Source organism: Lagenorhynchus albirostris, chromosome 5 (genome assembly GCF_949774975.1).
Source record: "Lagenorhynchus albirostris chromosome 5, mLagAlb1.1, whole genome shotgun sequence".
Classification (NCBI taxonomy): Eukaryota; Metazoa; Chordata; class Mammalia; order Artiodactyla; family Delphinidae; genus Lagenorhynchus; species Lagenorhynchus albirostris.
In genome coordinates, this window is record NC_083099.1 from 104,478,887 (window position 1) to 104,503,971 (window position 25,085).

Genomic DNA, 25,085 nt, shown 5'->3' on the forward strand with positions numbered 1-25,085 from the left:
AAATATATGTACTTGAAGACCTAAAAAGGCAGAGGAAAATAACAGGACCAAGATCCAAGGCAACACAGAAAATCAGGGATGTGAGCCCAGCAGTTGGGGCTAATTTTCCCTTAAAATGTCTTTGAATTCCAAAAAAGTGTTTGGGAGGTTGGTGAGTTCAGAGTTTATAAGGTAGAGTAATAAACCCTTCTGCTTTGGATGGGACTGAAATAAGCTGAGAAAAAAAAATCCTTGAAGGACTGTATCTCAGATTCAAATCATTATTTTAGACCTCAAATTCTTTCTCTATTAAAAAAAAATAGAGAAATATAAAATGTAAAACAGCTATAGAAAATGGAGTTATCAAACACAGTATTTAGGTAGTCCTGACATATTCAAGGAGATAAATAACATTGGAAATTTTAGCAGAAAATTGGAAATTATAAAAATGAAACAAATGGAAATCACAGAACAGGAAAAATATATTGAATCAAAACCTTAGTGGATGGGTTTAATAATAGATTAAACAGAGCTGAAGAAAAAATTAGTAAATAGGTATTCAAAGGAAGAAAATGTCCAGAATGAAATAGAAAGAAATATGAGGAGAAATTACAAAACAGAGAGTAAGAGACACAGGAAAAGAGTAAAAAAAAAAAAAAAAAAACTATACGAAAATAAAATCTCAAAAATAAAAGGGAAAGAGAGTGAAATACAGAAATTATTTAAAGAAATAATGGCTAAGTATTTTCCAAAGTGATGAAAGACAGTAAGCTCCAGATTCAGAAAGTGGGACAAACCCCAAGCAGGGTAAACAAAAAAAAGCTACATCCTGGCATACGATAGTAAATTTACTGAGAATCACAGTTCAGTTTGCTAACCAAAAAAAATATTTTTGTGCAACTTACAGCATAAAACTCAAATTATATGAGTAGAAATTCACAGGACTAACAATAAAAGTAAATCCACAGTTATAGTCAGAGACTGTTACACTCCTCTCTCAGTTACTGATAGAACAAATGGATAAAGAAGAGCTATGTTATAATTTGCTCATATGACTAGCACTCGTGCCAACAAATATTTAGTGAAGTAACCAACCTAGATAAATGCTTGACAGCTACCAGAGATTGATTAAAATTTGGTCAGGGATTATTTTTAAATGTGTGTGTTTCATTTTTATTTTATTAATCCATCAGTTCCTATCATTTACCTCTGTATCTACACATTACTATTCCTACTTCCATTTTTACTGATTTTCTTTGACAATATATTGCTGCCCTTATCTAGACTATTCCTCATCTAAAAATCTCTCTCATTTTCATAATCATCATCTTCAAAGAATTGTTTTGAAGGACTACTCTTAGTTCTTTCCCATCAACTTACTTATTAACCCTTCGTTTTCTGGTATATGTCCTTCCCACTCTACTAGAAGCCCTCCTTCAGAAATTCCCATTGACATAAAACACACTAAATCCTTTCCTTCAGTTGCCACCTCCTGATTATACCCATGGTATATCACATTATAGATCATTCCAATGATGTAACTTCATCATTCTCCTAGATATTTGTTGGCTTTTCTGACATTAGCCTATCACAATTAACTTGGAATCCTTTTAGTGTCCCTTCTCTTACTCATTACATTCATCTTTTATCTCCATCTTTCTGTTAGACTAATTTCCAAAAATCTGCTGACAACCATTTTTGATGTGCACTTTCTCCTTTGGAAATCTTAGGTAACTCCACATTTTCAGCTTCCATCTCCAAGTCAGTTTTCTTCCAAACCTTTTCCGAGAAACAGCCAGATTTGTAACTGTATATTTATTATTACTATCCTAGAGTCAATAAGCCTAAAATTAAATAATCACCACCTTTTACACAATTATCATGGGTTTTCTACTTTTCTTAATGCACTTATTTTTTCAGTCCCTAAAAATCCATGAATTATTCTTGTTGTTTTTTTTTCCTCTACACTGTCTCTACTCATATATCTATCATATATATATGTGTGTGTATATATATACATACATATATACACATATACATATATAATTTTTTTCTCTCCATGCAATACTTCTTCCCAATATTTTTTCACCATTCTAGTAAAAATGATCACTATTATTTGAGACTGTCATTAGTCCTTTTGAATTATTTTCAGTCTCATTTATTTCCAGGCATATGGTAGGAAGGTCCCTCCCTGTCTCCCATGAAGTATGACTTCCTTTGATGGATGAGGTGTGAAGAGAAGTGTTATGTGCAAATTCTGGATGGAAACTTTACAAGCCAGTGCATGTTTCACTCTGCAGTGACAATTGGTAGCATTCTGTATAAAGTATTCATTGCCCTAGATCCATGAGTGACAACAATGAGAAGAGCCTGCTGATGCATGTTGGATAAGTTGTGTGAGTGAGAAATAGACTTTTAAAGAACCTGAGATCTAGGGGATTATTTCTCTGCAAATAAACTTTTTGACCCAAAATTTCTCACCTAAACTTTGTTTTTTAATATAAAATTTCTTCTCGTTATGGGAAAAAACATGCTTCCAATAGACTGTTAAATAATAAGAGTATAAAGAAGAAAAAATTTCACATGGGATCTCACCAATGATAACCACACAGTATTATTTTAATCTTTATATAAATCTTTGAATGTATATATGAAAATAATTTTTATTATTTTACTCTCCCTCATTCAAATAAATGATGAATTTTCCCCAAGAATATATAAAATCAAAAGTGTTTTAAATATAGAATTCAGTCAAATTAAGGATAAAAATGAAGTGAGAACATAAACTGTAGCTAGAAACAAAACTTAAGTATTTAGAGGACTTATTAGAGGGTAGGTTAGTTAGGTTATAATATTGAGAATAAGCTTTTAATAGTGTGTAAAAAGTAACTCAATAAGTTATATGATTTACACTTTCTGTCAGACAAAATCAGTTCACTTGCTCAAAGTATACCTTTGAGTATATAAAACAGATAAATTCTTTCCCACTGTTCAAAGTGATACTTTTTTTTTTGTAATGTGGTATACATAACTCTGAAAGAATTTAGTGATTTATTGGCAGCAGATATTCAAGACCACAATTTCCCTATTGGGGAACATGAGAATGAGGGGTATAAAATCTATAGCTAAGTCTTACATGGGTTCCTTTATTGACTTTTAATTTTGAATGCAGTAACTTATCTGCTGAATAATGGTATAACAAAGAAGTAATGTCTGGTGGGAGAGGCAGGGTGATGAGTTGGCATGCTCTGCTTTTATTATGGGATTGTTATTTGGAGATATATCCCAGGATATATCTTCACTCAATTTTCAGCATTCATAATGTAGGTCAAATTCTCATTTCATGATTATTGTATCCTCATTCTTTACCCTTTACTTGATGTTACCTTCAGAAGTCTATCTCAGGTAGAGTGTTAGTTTGTAAACAGTTAACAATGGTGTATCAGTCTGATTTATCTTTCAGCCCTACCTGACCATCTTTCAATGATATCACTTGGTTTTCCAAAGGTACATCTCTGGCTTCAGTTTTGGCTCACAACTTAGCCAAAATTCCCTGCTCTTATCTCATCTGTGACAGCAACCTTCATTATTTTTTTTTCTACCCAAGTTTTGAGGAAGTATGAATCAGTTTTCAATGTTCTCTTTCATTGTGGATCATGAGATACACTTGTGATTTATATCCTTGGATTGTAGCTGATTCCTTATGGAGTGAACATATCTTTTACAAGGAAAAACTTCAGATGTACAATAAAGACAGCTTTATTTTTCTATAACAATTTTTATTTCAAGTCCAAATTTGGTTCTAAAAATCTACTTACTTTAGGTATATTTATCATTTCAGGCTTCAGCAAATGTTTTTCACTGATCTCCTCCTTCGTATCTCTAGAGTGTCATTTAAATTCCTCCTGGCTTATGTATCCACCCTGAATCTTGGAAACGTGAAAAGCACATGGTTTAGCATTTGTTCAACCAAGCCAGTTTTGGAACTTCTACCCTTCATGCTCTCGGGAAGTTTCTCTTCAAACTTTGCCTTTCTCAAGGTAAGAGAAAGTGTAACTGCTTTCTCATAATACTCCAGCGACTCTTGGTAAGATTGCCTCTCCTACACCTTCAGAGGCTTCTATATGTATAACTTTTCCGATTATCCTACTCTGCTTGTGGAAGGAACAGGTAAAAGTCTGGTACCATCATGGTGTCATCAGGATGCTAATGGAAACTGCTTATGAGTTTCCTCCGCTCTCAGATTTACCCCAAGGCATTTGGGTAGTTCCTTCATCATATCATCTCCCTGGAACTAGTCCCTTCCCAGAACTCACATCTTTAAGCCTTTCTCTTCTCCTGCTCATGGGATCTTTATTCAGCTCATGGTGGGAAAACTGGCACCTACATCAGTATTCATTATTCCCACATCTATATTTATTCTATAGATATTGGGTCCTACATAGTTCAAAATATTTTGTAACTAAAAAAAATTTTCAAAAATCAAATTCTTTCAAATGATATCTTTACAGTGAGTTTCAGAAGACAATTTTTGAGCTCAAAAGTCAAGAACTTGGGCTTCCCTGGTGGCGCAGTGGTTGAGAGTCCGCCTGCCGATGCAGGGGACGCGGGTTCGTGCCCCGGTCCGGGAAGATCCCACATGCCGCGGAGCAGCTGGGCCCGTGAGCCATGGCCGCTGAGCCTGCACGTCCGGAGCCTATGCTCCGCAACGGGAGAGGCCACAACAGTGAGAGGCCCGCGTACCGTCAAAAAAAAAAAAAAAAAAGTCAAGAACTTGATTCTCTATTGTTCAACTGTTCAACCTCTGTTGCTTTGGGTTGGTATTCCTGGACTTACATAGATGTTTCCTGAAATGGGGAGACAGGGTGGGAACAAATCAGAATACCAGTAATGAAAAACACATTGATGAATATCAAAATATTGCTCTGGGGCTTCCCTGGTGGCGCAGTGGTTGAGAGTCCGCCTGCCAATGCAGGGGACGCGGGTTCGTGCCCCGGTCCGGGAAGATCCCACATGGCGCGGGATCTTCTGCTGAGCCTGCGCATCCAGAGCCTGTGCTCCGCAACGGGAGAGGCCACAACAGTGAGAGGCCTGCATACCGCAAAAAAAAAAATGTTGCTCTGATGTAATTGTTTTATTTAACATAGAATTGTTCTCTACTTGAATTGCTTTTATGATTTTGTTCTTGGTTTTGGTGTGTGTGAAAGTGGGGGAATAAAATAGAAATGCTTTTATTTCAGTATCTTTAGTCACAAGTTCTGTTGGCTTGGAAGTATGCTGATGTCTCTGCCAATTGAAAATACTTCTCATCACCCTGGCAGTACCTTCCAGCTACTGTCCTAGTTCCTTTCTTTTACTGCCAGATTTCTCCAAGGAATCTTCAACACTTAGAGTTCATGTCTTCACTACTCTTATCTTTTGAAACAATATATTTACCCTAAGAGCAATGTTAAATAACTAAAATGTTTAACACTGCAAAATTAAATACTCCAAAATGACCTATTCAGTCTTGTGTGGTCTGGTTACTATCTACCTCTCTGGTTGTATTTCATATCACAGTTCCTCTTGTGTTAAATGTCCAGACACATATCCTCTTTCACCTTTTAAATTTCCTTCCTACTCTTGGCCTATACACATCCAATTTCCTCAGTCCAATATGCTCTTCCTCTCCCTGCTTCTCTGATTTAAATAGTAGCTGAATTGACACTCATTCATGGAAGCTTTTTCTAATATATGATCTCTTAAAACCACGTGTCTCTTTTTAATACCACTATCACAATGTCAATTTAAATGCATTTGTAATTATTTGATTAAGGTCTAGTGTCCTTACTAGAGCAAGAAACATGTCTGCTACGTGTCCTGTTTTATTCCTGGAAATTGGTGTGGTTATTGCTTTATTATGGACACTCAATAAACGTGTTGAAAGAAAGAAAGAATCTTTATTTTCTAAGAAGTCCTTTGAGAAATAGTCCCCTGACATAAGTAAAAGAGTGTTCAGTGGATCACAGATATTATTGCTCTTTCATATTACAGACCGTATTTTTATTTCAACTACATACTAAGTATCTAAAACTTGCAGTATCAAAAATCATTACTATTTTATTTTATAATTCTTTGTAATAATTCTGTACATCCCTCCTCACAATATTATAAATCCAAGGCATGAAAAGAGAAATTTAGGTATCAAGCCTAATGGGCAGCATCAGTTCTCTTCAATTTAGCCCAAGTTGACATACCACTACAGAACAATGGAAAACATCGTCACAGCCCTCTATGGTGAATAGTTTACAAAATTAATTTTATATTAAAATGAACAGATAATTGTGCAATAACTGTCTAAGATTTTATGATAAAATAATAGTCTTCAAAAACCGCATAAACTTCTACTTCTGATTGTCTCATCATTTATCTAATTTCTACTGTTGTTGAATATTTAGATTATTTTCTAGCTTTTATGAATATTATTGATGGCTTGAGTAAATATGTACATATAACCAGACATTGAACGATTAGTACTCACTGAGTGTAATAAAAAGCAGCTGTATTATATTTTTTGCCACTCTCCCTCTAAAACCACTTAATAGTGAAAGTTCATGACTCTTCCAATCACTTTTTCTTAAGAGCAAGTCCTATTGCTACTTTAAACTACTAAATGCATTCTCACTTCAGTAATTAAATGCATTTAGCCTCAGGTAATAAATGAAACTTTGAACTTCATTTGAGGATAAATAGTCTCTCCAGCTCTTTCATACCTTGCCTTTTAAGGATGGGCCTCCTGACTTCAGGAATAGGAGGTGGTTGGCTTTTTTCTCTTTTCTGAATCTCCTCCTTCTCTGAGTGAATTCTGCTGAATATTTTTCCTTTGTTTGCCTGTTTGTTTATTTGTTTTATTTTTTGTTGTTTATTTCTCCTTTGGGGTTGAAGCAGATAAACAAGAGGTAATGAAAACAAAACATTTTTCATTTGCTTGGCATTTTTGTAAACTAGCTTGTTACTCTCAAAATCTGGCAGATGTTTGAAGGCTACTCTTTTGTGAGTACTTTTCTAAATTTACCAGAGGCCACCACTGGGAAATTTCCATTGCATTTTGCATAATGCATTTTTCTCTTATCTCATTCATTATGGACCCCTATGAATATGGCCAACTCCCCTCCAGCTTCCAAAAGGTGAGCTCTCATTACCCGTTGAGGATGCACTACAGGATAGGATCCAAAGTGACCCTCAACAGTTCTTTATTTCTTGTGGCCCATTTATGGATCACAGCAATTAATTATTTTATTTGGTCACTACTGATTGTAAATATATAGTTTAAACATTTGTTTTTGATCAGTGATCCTTCTTCAGATAACTTTTAGCATGTTCTTGCCCAGTCTGCTATTGGAATAATATCATTTACCTATTAACTTTCAGGCCCTCTAAAAATCTTGAGAATATTCATTCTACATCTACATCACATATATTGCAAATATTTGTAGTTTATCCTATTCCACCTGAGTATTTACACTGTCCCCCCACCCCTGAGAGTGCCCTATGTCTCCAGTCTCTCTATAGAATACTTCATAACACTCAACATTGGCATGTCAAGTTCTGACAGTGTAACCTCGCTCCTCAAGGATCAGGTCTATATTGCCAAATAAGATGGGTAAAACTCATCCTATTATTCAGAACACTCAAAATGATAACACCGTTAATAGTACTGGCAGTGGTAATTACAATTTTTATTAAGTGCTATGCTAATTGTTTTATATTCTTTTTCTCATTTGAGCTCCAAAACAGCCCTGTGAAACATTATTATCCCTATTTTACAATAAGATAAAAAGTTAAGCTTTAGAAATTAGATAATGTTCCCAGGGTATAGTAGGTTGAATAATGGTCCCTCAAAGATGTACACACATTCCCAGAAAATGTAAATATGTTACCTTACATGGCAAAGGGACTCTGTAGACATGATAAAGTTAAGGATTATTAGTTGGAGAGATAATCCTGAATTATCCAAGTCTGTCTATGTAATCACAAGTTTCCTTATAACAGGGAGACAAAAGGATCAGAATCATAGAAGGTGTGATGACAGAAGCAGAGATTTGAAGATGCTGTGCTGTTGGCCTTGAAGATGAAGGAAGAGGCCATGAACCAAGGAATGAGGTAGCTTCTGCCAGCTGGAAATAGCAAAGAAATAGATTTTCCCCCAGCATCTCTGGAAGGAATAGAACTCTGCCGGTCCATTTTGGACTTCTGACCTCCAGAATGTCAAATAATAGATTTGTGTTGTTTTAAGCCACTGATTATGACAGTTTGTTACAGCAGCAATAGGAAACTTATACACAGGGCAATAGGACTGGTAAGTACTGAAGCAGTTACTTTAACTCTTCTCTGTTTGACTTCCAAATTTCTGATTTTCCTTCTTATATGGCCAGCCTATCTATCTTTCCAACTACAATTGACTCAATGACAATGACATGAAAATCTTAATTTCAGTATTTTAAACCATTTTCTTCTAAAAATATGTATCTTAGAATGCTGCTAAAATGTTGCTTCCTGAAATGCTAACTTCAGTTTCTTGAATATATTCTGAATTTAGTAATTTTTTAGCTGGAATCCTGTCCCCTTCCCCTCACCCTTCATACACACTGGCATGCACAGTTTCATCAGCACCCAACTCAAAAGGCTACTTTCCCCATGAATGTAATCCTGATTCTTTTCGGTATCTGTAACTCCCAGTTGCGCTGTGTACCTGTTTTACAATCTTTTATCATACTATGCCATGTGTTACAGTTATTTATATCTGCCTTCTCTCCCTCTACTAGATTGAGAGTTGCCTGAGTCTGTGGATGATATTTGCCTCTATTTTTATAACCATGAGTTCCTAGCCTAAGATATGGCTCCAGGTAGGTGATCAGTAAAAGTATGTCGAATCGAACTATGGCTGCTTAGAACTGTGTCTTTATAAAGCCTGCTCTCACCCATTTAATAACTTCTAGGTCTGCCACAAGACTTTAATAAATATGGTGCAAGCCCCAAAAATGCACTTTGGGGTCAAATATATTGAGTTCAATCCTCTTCTCCACAAATATTGCTGAAATGAGCCTGGATTCCATCCCAGTTTCTGTCAAAGAGAACTTTATAGGCAACTCCTGGCTTTGGCTGAGGGCTTTATCCCAGGGACTCAAAGCCCATTACAGCTGCAAATGCTTCAAATCATAACAGAAAAGGAGGTTATATTACTAAATTATGTGAACTTTTTCAAATTCAACACATCAATCATTCTCCTTAAAACTGTAAATTCCCTATACAGTACAACACATTTCTGAAGTAAAGAAAAATTATTTTATATCTTGCTGGTTAGCATTAGAAAACATAACTATTTTTTAAATGTCCCATCTAGTATCCCTACTTTATTAGTTTCTGATTGGAAATGGCTCATTAGCAGAGAACACTTTTCTTAGTTATTATAGGTGCTCCTTTGCCTCTTCTCAATGTAGACATCTCTACTGGGCTATTTTGGACTTTTATTTGAACTCTTCTATGAGGGAATATATAAAACTCCGGATTAAATCATGATACCTGTTTTATTTGTATTATACTTTAACTTGTAGTTTCCTGATACTACTTTAGTGGTTGTTGAAAAAGTCTTAAACATATACGTTCCTCTGGGGATGTTTGAAGGTTTGCATCTAGATACAGTAGATACAATTTTCTATATGTATTTAATCTGACAAATGTCTTTGTCAACTGAATAACTCCAAAAATGTAGCTAGACCAGCATAGAAATTTTGTAATTGTAGAAGGGTTCTGTCATATTAAATTTCGTATTTTGGTGCCTCAGGTAATTTTTATTTTTTTTTTATTATTATTTTTTTTTTGGTGTACGCGGGCCTCTCACTGTTGTGGCCTCTCCCGTTGCGGAGCACAGGCTCCAGACGCGCAGTCTCAGTGGCCATGGCTCACGGGCCCAGCCGCTCCGTGGCATGTGGGATCTTCCCGGACCGGGGCACGAACTCATGTCCACTGCATCGGCAGGCGGACTCTCAACCACTGCGCCACCAGGGAAGCCCCCGTCAGGTAATTTTTTAAATACTTAATATTAGTCATTTTTTATGCTTCAAATATCCTATATCAATCTTTGCCATCCTTGGCCACTGGTAGACTCATTTCTAAAGTCTTCCAATTTGAGTGTCTGTGATAGACTGTTTATGGAATGGCATTTTAAGAAATCAGATCTTCAGAGCTCACTTTTCCCGAAAAGGTAACTTTAGGGAATATTTCTACTCCTTCACAATCCCAAGATTTCCAGGTGAAAGCAATGGGTGCTGCCTTGGACTTTATGGCATTTAGCATTTGGGGGTTATTCTTAAACTGCTTATTTTCAGGATGTAGATGAATGCACCCATTTTTGTTGGGGGAGAGAAAGGAAAAGGGAGTCAAACATACTTTGGGGTCTTAGGAAGTTTGTTATTGATACTGTTGTTGATCAATTTATTTTCAAGCACCTGTGTTCACATATTCAAAATATACTGCCATTACTGCTTTGTGTAAAATCATTATAATGTAGTAGGAAAAGTGAGGATGCTAGAGTCAGACAAACTTGGTTTAAATTCTCATCTATGTTCTCAATAAAGTGTGTCAGCTTCCTTGTCTGTTAAAATAGAGAAAATTTTTATCTACTTTGGTATTATGAGTGTCACAAGTGACATTTTACCTGCAGTTCACGATGTGTAATGAGCATTTCACAAAGTTATTATTATTCCCTGCTTACAGTTAAAAAGAGAAAAATTAGACTGTTTTCCATTATCATTTGGGAATTACACATATGAATTAAGATTCCTCACAGAATGCTGACTGACAAAAAGAAGTCTAAGTTTCAATTAGAGGAAAGGTTTGAATATTGTCAAATACTTTTTCACTAATTTTTAAATTGTGGTATTGGATATATTATAGGATTGTGGAGAGGGATTGTGGAAGTAATGTTTCGAATGGAAACATTAAGGGAATAAGGACAAAGGACAAGAAGGAGTAGCTGAAGATTAGGGAAGAGAGAAAATTTAGAGGGGAGTTTTAAAAATATGTGCAGTGTATCCACAATCTTAATTTCCCCTCCTCCAAACAAAACTTCAAGAAAGTCTACATTATTTTTCAATGTTTTTATATGAATTTGTATGTGTGTATATGTGTGTACACCTACATGCAATTGTGTCTATTTTCTTCACAGTAATAAAATACTAAGGTAGGATCTAGTGTAGTTCAAAGACACCCAATTCCTACAATGAACATTGCAGCACTATTCACAATAGCCAGTGCATGGAAGCAACCTACATGTCCATCAACAGAGGAATGGATAAAGATGTGGCACATATACAATGGGTTGTTATTCAGTCATAAAAAAGAACAAAATTATGCCTTTTGCAGCAACATGGATGGACCTAGAGATTCTCATACTGAGTGAAATGAGTCAGACAGAGAAAGACAAATATCATATGATATCGCTTATATGTGGAAACTAAAAAAAAGTCTACAAATGAACTTAACTACAAAAGCAAAATAGAGTTACAGATGTAGAAAATAAAATGGGGAGCAAGGGCAGGGAGGGATAAATTGGAAGATTGGGATAGACACCTGCACACTGCTATATATAAAATAAGTAAACTAATAAGGACCTACTGTATAGCACAGGGAACTCTACTCAATACTATGTAATGGCCTATATGAGAAAAGAATCTAAAAAAACAGTGGATATATGTATTTGTATAACAGATTCACTTTGCTGTACACCTGAAACTAACACAACATTGTAAATCAATTATACCCCAATAAAAATTAAAATAAAAGACACCCAATTCCATTTAGGTTATACTTCTTGGGCCCACCTAAAATGATTTTTTTTAATATATTCATACTTTAATCTTTTTCAATGTGCTATTATTCAAAAGCATAAAGAGAGGTAAAGAGAGAGAGGCAAACAATTAATTTGGTGATCCACTTCTTATGAAAGTTAACTGAATCAATACATGCTAACTAAACTCATGAAGAAAAACTATCCACTGAAGCAGAAATATCACCTCATGTAGGAAGCCTTCAGTGGACAAACCCAGGCAGAATCGATGTTCTCTCCCATCTGCACTTAAACCATCAGGACATGAACAAATACCAAGTAGGAGAGCTGCATATGTGCCTTTCTTTCCATCCTTTCAGATTGTGAATTTCCTCAGTGTAGAGACTGTGTCTTGCTCATTTTTATATGCTTAGCTCAATGAATATTTGTATAATTTTTTGCTTTAGTAAAAGTTTAGTTTATGAAATAGAATACCAATTTTTCACATAGAATAGAATTTTTTAACATTCCTTTCTACTCCCTGGAATAATTATATTTGCAAACTGTGGCATCTTTTTCTTACTATAAAAATAGATGCTAAGCATGCAATCCAGGCAGAGGGATCTGTGTGGTCTTGAGGGATATTTCGTTCAGGCTGTGGTAGAGCTTGGAAAATCATCTTTGCTTTTCTATAGACTACAACTTTCTAATGGCTCAAGTGCTGATGCCTCTCAAATAATGTCTTGTTCTCATTTCAATAGTACTAGAAAAATACTGATTTATTTAAACTTTATTTTCCCAAAATTCTACACAGAATACCATGCTCCTGACAGGGTATATTTCTCTAAATAAATTAAAATTAGTTAAGTCACAAACCTCTTGATTTACAGCAAAGTTACAAACCATCTCTTTGGGTGGGTTACTTCTATAAATTATTAATTTCTTTACCATGAATTTATTCTTGTACTAAGAGAATGACATTTTACGACCTGGTCCTCAGATTTTTGGGGTGCACGCTTCTTGGAGTCTGCAGATGCTTTTGTAATCACGAAGACAGCAACAGATGAAAGGCGAGGTTTTAGGACTTCTGCTGTCTTCTAGATTTGTAAAAGAAATTGTTAAGAAATCAATCTCTTCTGTGCGTGTGTGCATGTATGTGTGTCTCTTAAAAATCAGGCAATGAAACAATCATTTTCATGTATTTTTAAAAAACTAAATTGAATGAATTTACTAGTTATTTTAGTTTCATGTAAGTTTAAGTTAAGGGGAAATAAAATTTGGGATACCTACTGAGTTAATTTCCATATCCATGTTAGATATTGGTCTTATGCCTTCCAGCACTTTTTAAAACATCTGTAACTAGTGAATTGGGACAAAATAGTGAAATGCAGCATCCAAATGGAACTATGGAGGTTTGGATTTCCTAATGGAAAACTGGAAAATATATTTTTTCATACTTAGAGAATTCTCTTTCTTTTGGCAGACTATTATACTTTAGGCCATAAATGAAAGAAATTAAATACTGCATCAGCAAATGGTGACAGGGAAGAAACATACAGGCATAAACATATTCTTAAAAGGAAGCTTTTGGGTGGCCTGAGCAAAACCTCAATTAAAACCAAATGTTTAATATGTATCCAAACTATAAAATTTACCTGTCAAAATTAACCCCACCCTTAGCCATTTAAAAACGCCAAGTCTCACAAACAAAATAACGGCTGTTTCCAACTTCTAAACCATGTGATAGTAGACTATTAAGCTGCCATCTTAGGGATTCTGTAATTTCTCTGAATAGCAGCATTATTTATATCTTTAGTTTATCACAACAAACATTTATTGCATTTCTATTGTATGCCATTACTGTGAGAAACACAAGAGCAAAGATGCTCAAATCCCAGTCCTTTCATTTAGAGAATCACAATCCAGCAGGGTAGGAGGGGGGTAGGGTTGCAATTTACTTTTTAAATCAATGAGATTGATTGTAGTTTCTAAAAGCAGTCTTTTTTTTCTTTTTATTATGCTTATTGGGTTTTAATAAGATGTGGAAGAGATTATTTAATGAATAAATTATTTGAAAATGAAATTACCCTCACAGCTAGTCTTAGATTGTGCTTACATGCATGAGAGAACTGAGCAGATTTGTCACCTAACGAAGTCACATTTACCTCTTTTCCAGAAGCACACTGTTAGCAGGAATATACCACGTACATGAGGATATTCAGGTTTCCAAGTTTTTTTATTCAGGTTTATTCAGGTTTCCAAGTTTTTTCTTTAAATCATACCAAAGACATGACTGTCCTCAAATTAAAGTTGCAAATCAAACTGCCGGAACTAAGTCTGCAAATGATGTTCATGCCTAGATATTTTGTATTCAAAATCTTTATGTCTGAGAGAGGTATTATATTTCTTTCTTTCTTTTTTTTTTAAACTACCTTAACAGCAGCTACATTCCAGTTGATTTGGTGAGATGAATGCCATTTACACTTCAGTTTGCACCTTTTTGAAAATGCCCATAAGGGAATAAATCTACACTTTCCAGAATAATTGTGCATAAGGAAGTCTGAGGCTGCTAAGGAGAGGTGTTAGACACGTATGGGAATGTACTAGTTACAATCACACCTAAACTTCAATGATTTCCAAAGCGATAGAGCTAAAGTATACAAGAGAGCTGAGAGAGTTGGCCAAGATTAATTATACTTGACTTTCGTTAATTATAAACAGCAAAAACTTCATAACTTCTGTTGGTGGGACATTTGGTTGTAAAGCTTTGTGGAAGCAGAAACAAGAGATTGCATGCAATTATTTGTTAAACACTTTAACTTGCTTCTTTGTACAAAGGAACATATGGGTTACAATGTCTTGGCATTAAAATAGCACTAGCTTATAAGTGAGTAGGTTATCTAGATTTATCAAGAAGTTGATATGATTCTTCAACCATTGGGACAATCACATGGATGTGCCACTTGCTTTCCTATAGTGATTTGTAGCAAAATTTTCAAATACAAAAAAACCCCCAAAACACGTGGTGAACTTGAAAGATTATGTGCTACTCAAAACGAGGCATGTAGGGAGATGAAACATAAGAGACTGAATGGGTAGAATACAGCTTAGGCATGGGTGGAAGTAGCCCTAAAGAACAAAAGAAAGCTAGCAGATCTCTTGATGCCTTCAGCGGGGAAAGAGGCAAGCCCTGAGCCAGCCCAGCTGTGGCCTAGCAAGGCAAAGTGTGGATTGGAAAATTCTGACTTTGGAGGCATATAGATTTGGATTCAAATCCTAGCCCTGCAATGTATTATTTATGTGATCTTAAAGCATCTTCAGAGTCATTGTTTCTAAACCAGTGAAAATAATACCTGCTCCATTAAGTTGTCATAAAGAACTAAAATAATGAAACTCATGTATAGGAGGAACCAACATAAGAGACTGAGAAGTGATGGTTGGGAATACAGGGGAGACAACAAGGATAGAATTCTGTTACAGAAGAAAAGGGTGTCTTATGATGAGTACATTATCAGCAAGAGAATGTCTTATGGAATGAAATGTTGCTGAATGTTACAGAAACTGAAAAGTATCTGTAGGATTTGGTATTAGATGAGTGAAAATGTCACAAGGTACAGTCCTCCCTCAGTATTGGCTGGGGATTGGCTTCAGGACCCCGTGCAGATACCAAAAACCGCAGATGCTCAAGTCCTTTATATAAAATGGTGTAGCACAACGAATACAGTCACCTCGTCTTATCCAAGGGTTTCGATTCTGCAGATACGGAAGGTAGACTGTAAATGTTTTCCTGTAAATAAGGGCTAACAAGAGGAGTGCTGGATCCAGCCCAGAGTGGAAAAGACAGAGAATTGGGGATGAAAGGGAGAAATGCTGGTCAGAGTGGAGGAGTGGCCAAGGGGCAGATGAAAATATGGAAGTATGATCAATAAGAATGTTATATGGTCCCCACATTTATTTTATCCTTCTAGTCTGAAAGTTCTATTAAAATATATTAACTTTTTATGAGACATAAATCCTCTTAAATAATCTAAAAACACAGTGTTAGTAATTATGATATGAAATATTTATAGATTTCCCTTGGACAGTGTTAGTAATTATCATATGAAATACTTATAGATTTCCCTTGGATAAGCGTTAGAGATATGAAACCCACATCAACACACTACGCTTGGACACTGATTTTTAGCATTGTATATTTTGTCAGATTCATTTTAGTGTTCATTGTAGAACCTAAAATTATATTCAAACATTAAGGCAATCAATTTTTTTTCAGTGAGTAAATGGAATTAGTGATAGGCAATAATGCAAGTCATTTGAGGTGATGATAAAAACATTTAATTTCTATTTCTACTTGTGAGTAATACCAATAAACTAAAAAAATATGTAACACCAAATAAATTATGATTAATATAACATATATAGTGTGATTGGGCAATTAATTTCTCTAGGCTTCTAAAAGAAAAATATATAAAATGGAGATTCAAAAAGGGTCAAATTGAAATAGGATCGATTGTAATAGCAAACAGTACACCAAGGAAAATCACATGAAATTCAGAATTTATGTGGCAGGAAGTGATTTTGAACACAGTCCTGCTTGAAGAAGTATATAAGATTATCTTAAAGAGAAAATTGGAAATATCTGTCTCAAACTCTTTCTTATGAAGCCATCATGACACTGCACCTGTGTAGCATCCTTTGAATTCAGGAGAAGTTCTAAAGGAAGAACTGTGGCTTGGTGGAAAGGAAGGAACCCAGTCCTGTATGAGTGAACTCCAAGAAATGTTCTAAAAATGAATTCATAAAGAAACTTCCAAAGCACCTACTATATGCCTTAGGGATAAAAGAATAGAGACTGCCAAGTTTTAAAATCAGTTTCTAAGAGGTTTCTAGCTTTGCAGCATACTTGAATTTTAACAAATGCAACATCTTCCTTTAGTGGAGGAAAAATAAAGAAACTCTCTCACAAGGATTTTGGATAGCTCATACAAAACTTTATTTTGATGATCTAATTTTAAATGGATTAGAAACATGCAGATTAAATTTCTCTAGAAAGAAGCTACTTAGGAATTGAGGGTAAGCTGCTGGGCCAATGATAGCTTGGCACTGGACAGCCTAGAGTCTTTGAAAATAACTCTCAAATATTTGATGAACACAAATGGCAGCCAAGTTCCCAGAAAATTTTAAGCGTTGGTGGTTACTTATATGTAAGCTAAATCTCCTAGTGGATTTACAATTACTAGGACATTAACTGTGGGATATGTAAGGAAGTAAGCCATCAGAAGAAATACAAATAGGGCTAAATATTCCTTTATACTCAATTCCTAATTGACTTTGTCCTCCATGTAATAGTGTGTGTGTGTGTGTGTGTGTGTGTGTGTGTGTGTGTGTGTGTGTGTGTAAGTCTGTTTATTTGAGTCCAGCATGGTGGATACTTAGTTCACCATTCATAGTATAGTACCCTATATGCATATGTTGATTCTCATTACTATTGTTGTTTTGCAACATAAGTTTTAGAAAATAAAAAGTAACTTACAATTCTCCAAAAGCTTATAAGAATTTTAATCCATTTTGTTTGTATTGTGAAACATGCAAAGAAGGACAGAAATCACATGCAGAAAGAATGGGCAACCATAAAAAAGGTGAAATACCAAAGCTTCTTTGAATTTCTTGCATAATCTGCCATCTCTGCCTCCCTCCACTTATGTTTCTTCATCTGTCAACTAGCTTCAGAGCTTCTAATATCTTCAAATGTATTATACCCTGTTTTCTGGGTAATTTTTCTAAAAATTAGCTTATGTCCCCTACAAAACATTCCTCAGTTGAATGTATTGCTCATCTTTCAGCCAGTTCTCCACACCTATGCTCAGCCTTTTGGAATTCCTTGGCCTCAACACCTCTGCAAATCATAGTCCCTTTTTAGAATATGATACCTCTCCTTTTGTGTTGCTGAACTGTGCACATTTATGATGCAACTGTGGTGTCCATATCCTCTCTAAAGCATGACTTGACCTTCTTGGGCTTAATGAAGAACCTCATCTCCTGGTTTCCAGCCTGTGCCCCCACTATTCCCTTGATAAATGAAAGCAGATCTTAGATTCATCCCTGTAGCCTTGTATGGAAGAAGTGGCTAACCATACAACAAGAGTTATTCCCCTTCTTTTGTAGGATAGAGTTGTTTTTCATAAGCAGCTCCACAAGCACAATTTGATTTCCCAATTTCTCTTGCATTTGGATGGAATCTTGTCAAGTAAAAAAAAGAAAAATGTGGAATTTGCATTTCCAGGACAAAGTAATGAATAGGCAATGTTACCATAGCTTTCCTTTTCTACTCCATCTTGTGATAAGAAGCATAGCCCTTTGAGGCCCAGGGGGATACTTGAGCAAGAAGACAGAAGGGACCTGTGTCCCTGAACCACCTCCTGAAGAAAGCTGCATGCCAACCAGGAGCATCATCATTGGACGGTTGCATGAGCCAGAATTAAACTTGTATTTTCTTACACACTGAAATTTTGAAGTTTATTTGTTACAGCATCTAGAATTACCCTACCTAACATGGACAGGAACAGCAGGTAACTCAATTGTTGCTGAAAGAATAACATGTGATTGAATAAGTAGTGAGTAAAACTGCCCAGCTCTCCAAAAGCTCTCTTCTAAGTGCAAGAAACATCAGCCTGAGAGTTTATTCGTCTTTGGTATTTGATCTCAAAAAAAACACAAATGACACTGAAGAAGGCAGACCTATTATCAAATGCTACCAATTAAAAGTTTTAATTATGCTCTTTAAGGATTCTCAGAGTTTCCCATTTTCTAATATGTAACATGCTACTGGGACATCCTACTACTTCTACTACTAGTACTACTATGATGATGACTAGTGGCAAATATTTATTGATTATTTCCAATGTACTAGGCATGTTGTAAGCATTTTATATGTATTCACTCATTTAATCTCACAACAATACTATGAAGACTAGTGTAGATAATGAAATTGAAGCACTGAAAGGTTAAGTAACTCCAGCAGTCAGGCTCTAGAGATTATATTGCTTAATAGGTCTTGGTTAAATTAAATTTGCACAACAATGTAATAAGGGTTGGGACTGGAGGAGGGCATGGCACTAAAAGGCTACAGACAGGGAAGATAAATGTAGTGTATGACACAGCCCTGTCTAGGGTATAAATTGATCCAAAAAGTTAAAAATAAACTTTTACTGAATAATATCCTAGATGTTTACCAGTGAATAGCAAAGGGATCTTAAAACACGTTAACTCTGTTTTCAAGCAGTATACAGTCTATTACACTAGCTGGTGGGGCCCAATAGATTCCATTTATTTAAAGAGTTTTCTAAAGAAGTACATGGATCACTGTGGCCTCCAGAACCCCTGGGAATAGAAACACACTGTGGCTACATGCATCTATGCAGAGGCTCCTTTGAAATGTTAGCAATGAAGACATAAATTAAAAAGAAAAAAGGAAGAACAATGGTAGGAACAAAACTGTTTCTGCTTCCTTAGAATTCAATAGTTTTATCCCTTTATTTCAAATTAAATAAGAACCATTAGTTAGGAGGCTTAGTTCTCAAGAGCTCTAACCATATACAAATGCAACTCAGGTGGTTTCCTCTCCGGGGGCTCAAAATCAAGTAGAGGAGAGAGGAGCCAGGCCAGCAGGTCTTGTGGTTTCCATTGTTTCATTTGGCTACATTTGCAGCCTTTGGCTTGTTCCATATACTTATGGAAAGGCAAACCTCAAAGGTTTGGCTAGAACTTTACAAGTTGTTTGTGAAATTCCCAAAGACAGAAAAATAAACCACAGAGCTTTGGGTGAAAAATGTAGCACTGTTTTTAATGGAAATTCTCATAATAACTATCCTCCTTCAAGTGTACAATTTCTACCCTCAAGACTCTTTGCTTCACAGTATGCATTTTCATATATATCCTTATTTTTTTCTCTGAAAGAGGCTCTCAGCACAAGTAGGATAAAAATTAAAACCTGAAAGCAAGTATGGAACAGTATTGAGTCATTGAAATAGCTTGCAATTCAAGAGATTAGGGTTTTAGTCCTAATTTGCCACTAAGAATATATTTAAACTTTAATAGGTCACATGATCTTAGTTTCATGTATATAGATTTTTAATTGGTCATTTAAGATTATCAGAATTAGTTATACCCTTTCATTTATATTACATTCTCTTCAAGCTCCATCTTTTTTGTTGTTTTATAGTTTTCCTATTCTACTCTGATAACTCTCTCTAGTTATTATCTCACACATAGAAACTCACTATAATTTGTATAGCTTATGTCTTTGGGTACACATTGTATAAGTCAATGGCTATTCAAGAAAACAGAAGCCATCTAGTGTTTCAAACAGAGGGAATTTCATGTAAGGGAATTGCTCTATGAGTAATAAGCCAAACAACAGATGCTGAAACAAATGGAATTAGGCAATAGCAGGAAGGCTTCAGGTTATTCAGTAAATTCCTTGGGGCAACACACCAAGTATGGCATATTTTGCCTCCAAAATCTAAAGTGATCTTTCAATTTAGAGGGATTATCTCAACATGCCCCAGCCTACAAGATCTGTAGAGACATCATCCAAGTGGATCTAAGTGTTCATGGTGTTCACCACCTAATCTCTGACATTGTGTGTCTCATTAAGTCATCTAAGGTTCTTGCTTCTTGCTGCTTCCAAGAGCAACCTGAATACCATCAATATAATTGACCTGTGTGATGTTCTGTGGAATGTGCTGATAATTAAAGTCTGAATAACATTATGACAGAGAGCAGAAAAGGTAACACAGCCCTGAGCTTCTCTTTTTCTTTCAGTAAACTCTTGATCACACTTAGAAAACTGCAGTCCTTGTAGCCATCCCTGTTACCATGATGGTTACTATAGCCATTACTTAATCCTCCAAATACTTCCTTTCAGCCAGTGTTATACTTCAAGCAACTGTGTATTTAATGCCTCTGCCTGTCACAGATTGCTATTATTTCAGTTTCCATCTGCAGAGAGGTTATCATCATGTTAAAGATTAAGCAGATGAGTCTCCCAATCTTAGTATCCTGCATTAGAGTCTGTTTCCTGGGAACACTCCCAGTATCAAATACTATTTCAGATTCCAATCAGTAAATGTAAACCATTCCAGTATTTCGAGTGAGAAACTCAGCATACAAAATTAAACAGGTGGTAGAGAAACTGAGAAGGCAAACGGGATGGTGAAGCAAATCAGAGATTAGCAAAAGGAGAACACTAGCAAAGTAGACAGCAGGAGACCAGTACACTCCATTGGGACTGGAATGACACTAGGAAAGGAGTGCTATTCACCGGAATCCAGACATCAGCTAAATCCTGCAGGTTCCAGAACCATGTCCAGAATTGCTCTGGAGGAGTTAGGGCCACAGAAATAGGTTCTGTTTAGTGAAGAGTGAGAACCTTGGAAAAGATACGGCTACTGCTCAAAAATGCCCACCCAAAACAGAGAGAGGAAAGAGAGAGAGAAGAGAGAGAAAGGAAGGAGTATAAGGGAGGGATGGGGAGAGGAAGAGCTTCCTGATTCCTTTCCTCTTCCTCTCCAACTTTAACCAGTGCTTCCATTAGCCAAACCTCACCAGACAGCAGTTGGCAAAGGACCTTTGGAAATGTAGCTTGCCGGTGAAGGCGGGGAATGGATCTGAGATCAAATAACAAAAAAAATGGCCTATGTGTGAATCCTTGTAAAAGAGATAGTGCTGTGTAGTAAGTGTAGAAAATTTTTAATTCACATGTCATGGTATGGATTCGATTCTCTTATTTGTTTCTCTTGGTATCTGTTTTAATGATTGTCCCTGGTGTGATACATACACTGCCGCAGTAAACAGTGTAGTATGGAGCCACAAAAATTTACATACTCATTTTCTTAGTGATGACTACCCAAGTTGTCTTCACACCCCTGATACCACAGTCAGTGCTACAAAGAGCTTCCTTATGGACTTTGTTAATTTATGAAAAGTGAAATTTTTGAGTGTTGGGCTATGTGAATATTAATCTCATCAGGTATGACACATTTCTCCAGAATGGACCACTCCAGTATATACTGCACCAAAATTAAGTATTTTTGCTATAGTCTCACTAATAATTAGTACTGATCAACTTGAAGGTTTTTGCTAATCTGAGCTGTAGCACATGTACTCATCATTGTATTAATTGCATGGTTCCACTTCTCATAAGAATATCTCCAAGTATCTGTTAACCATTGTTTTTCTTTCCATATGTTGGTTAGTCATAACTTTAACTATATTTCTATTGTGTTTCCTTTCTTTTAGTTTTGTTGTTGTTTATTTTACAAATTCCTTTAGTATTCTAGATATTAGTACCTCGTTGGTTCAATTCATGCAAAAATCTTCTATTTTGATATTTATTAAAAGTTAGCATTTGGTGATCTATATTGTAAAAACTACTTTTGATGTAACAAAATCTAATTTTTTATGGTTTGTGTTCTTCAGTCTTGTTAAAGAAAATTTCCTCTAACACAAATACACAAAAAATATTCTCCTTGCATACCCTTCTTTTAATTGTATAACTTTATTTTTACTCAATCCATCATAGTTTACCTTTGTTTTTTTTAAGAATGACCTTCCTTTTCCTCTAATTAGTGTGTGATTGTCCCACATCATATGGAAAACACTCCATCAATTCCCGAATGACTGGCATTTGCACTTTGAATTTCTCTGCTTATAAGGTACTCTCATTCTGACCACTCTATTTTGTTCCATGTGTATATTTGTCTATAACTGGGACAGTATTACATTGTTTTAAAATGTAATGGATATGTGACATGTTTTATAAATATTTGATAAGGTAGATAATCACTCTTTGGCCTTTTATTTCCTTTTATTTTTGGAAATTGATTCAGTTATTTATCGATCTTTGTTTCTATACCTACATTTTAAAATACAGTGTTTAAAAAAATTAGAAATATACTTTCTGTAGTCTTCTATCATTTCTACTTTAACCCAAGTGTTTATTAATATGGTTGTTTGGGGTTTCAGACAAATGATTATATATATATATATATATATATATATATATATATATACACACACACACACATGTATAATATACATATATAAATATTTTATATTTTAAATATACACACATAACACATTTTGTAAATGATTTCTGATTAACATTACAGTCAGAAAATGTAGTCTTTATTATGTTGATTTTTTAAAATCTAGTATGGTTTTTGGTCAGTTTTTGTTAATATTCTATGCAAATTCTGCCTCATTCCTGGGCAGAGGAGGACAAGATCAGAGCTCTGTCCATTCTTTCTACATATGTGCAGTGGGAGTTCCTCACTGGCTGGTCCCTGCCTACCCTGTGCTCTTTTTCAGCCCTGCCAACTGAGTCAGCAAAGGCCAGAGCTGTGAGACTGGGAGGCCAGGTGACCATCCTCAGAAAACAGAGGGAAGAGGGATGCCGTGGTATGTTGAGTCCACACACAGTGCTGGGAACAGTGAGTCTTCAGTGTCAGTGGAGTGTTGATTGTGTACCAGGACTGTGCTCATTGTTTGATATATAATGGTTCATTAAATCTCACAACACCATATGCAAAACACCCCATCTATTCCCAAATGGGCAGTACTTGTGAGAAGGGTGCCATCACCATTCCCATTCTACAGATGACAAAGGCACAGGGAAGTGAAGTAAATTGGATTTTTGAAGGAAGTGGGGGATCTGCAATTTCATGTGAAATTTCTATTTGTAAATTTTGACAACTAATTCAAATATTTTAACCCAACACCAACAAAAATTAATCTTCATCTTATAAATGGTAAGTGAATGTCTAATTGAAGCAGATTTAGAATTCAGTGCTTTTTCTAATGAATGTTTTCTTGTGGGTGTTATTCTGTGGACTAATTTCCTAGAGTACAGAATATATATCTATAACACAGCGACTTCTTGTGTAAGCATTGCAGCAGCACTTTTTATATTATACAATAGTAGAAACTGGTTAAAAGACCAACCACATATTCAGATAATCAGTGATTGGAAAACAAGTTTATAGGCTTAGGAGATAAAAGGAGGGCTTACTTTATCATCTCTTCTTCATTCTTAAATACACATTTATCTTCAAAAATTTTAATGCACTACATATTAACGCTCAATGTCAAACAAATAAAATAAATAAAGCACAGTCTCATACAGAAAAATAATTTGAAGGGGTTCAGTGAAAAAGTTAGAAGATATTAGGTATATTACCAAAACTTTAATGATGGTAAAGACAGTTAAACAAAACAGTAAAATGAGAACATCCTGTACCTCCAGAGGAGACTATAAAGAAGGTCTTATAATAGCAGATTTGTCAAGCTAGTACTCTGACTGAGGCTGTTCTCTGCCTTTGTTTCAATAGTCCCCCAAATAAAAATGACAACGTAATATGGATGTACATGTGTATGTATATGTCACTGACAACACTTTTACTATTTTTTCATAAGAGAGTCTGTTTTTTAGATTACATCTTTCTTACACTTTGTTGTCCAAAAATCCTTATTGTTCTGAAATAAATTATGGTTGTAAATATTTTAGTGGGTTTTTTTTTTTTTTTTTTTTGCTTTTCTTAAAAAAAATGACTTCCTTCTTTGGCAAAATAAAAATGTTTTTGACTCAAAAATTCTTTAAAATTTTATTTGTATTTCAGAAATACAAAATTCTGAAAACTGCTGCTATTATTTGTTAGGTCTGTGTGTGTATCAGAACACCCCCTTCTCCTCGGTTGTTACACTAAATCTCCAGCAGTGTTAACCTGAGGCTGAGCGGCAGGTGTGTGGTCACATTTTGGGTGACTGGACTAATTTGATCAATTCCAATGATCACTTTACTTAATATCCATTGTCTATTAGGAAAGGCGAACTTTTGACCTGTATCTGAACTGTTTTTCTTCTCTGTGGCTTCTGGCTCCTTCAGTGCCTTTTTATTAAATGATTTTTTTGGATTTATGTTTAGTTCATATTCTCTCAAAAGAAAATAAAGAATGTAACTATCAACTTGTTCAATTCTTGGATGGACTTTTAAACACAATCTATTAATTTTACACATTTTTTGACTGAAGATTTACTTATGACAAACCTAACACCTGATCTCTTTCAAGGCAATGAGTTTCTCATTGACCTGCTAGGCTGCTAGCCCTGGAAAAGTAAAGTGATAAGTAATCTGCTACCATGAAAATAAATCTACAGCACTGTATTTTGGAAACTCACAATGACAAACAACAAACGAAGAGATATTATCAATTACTACAGATTTTTATATTAGAAAGGACTT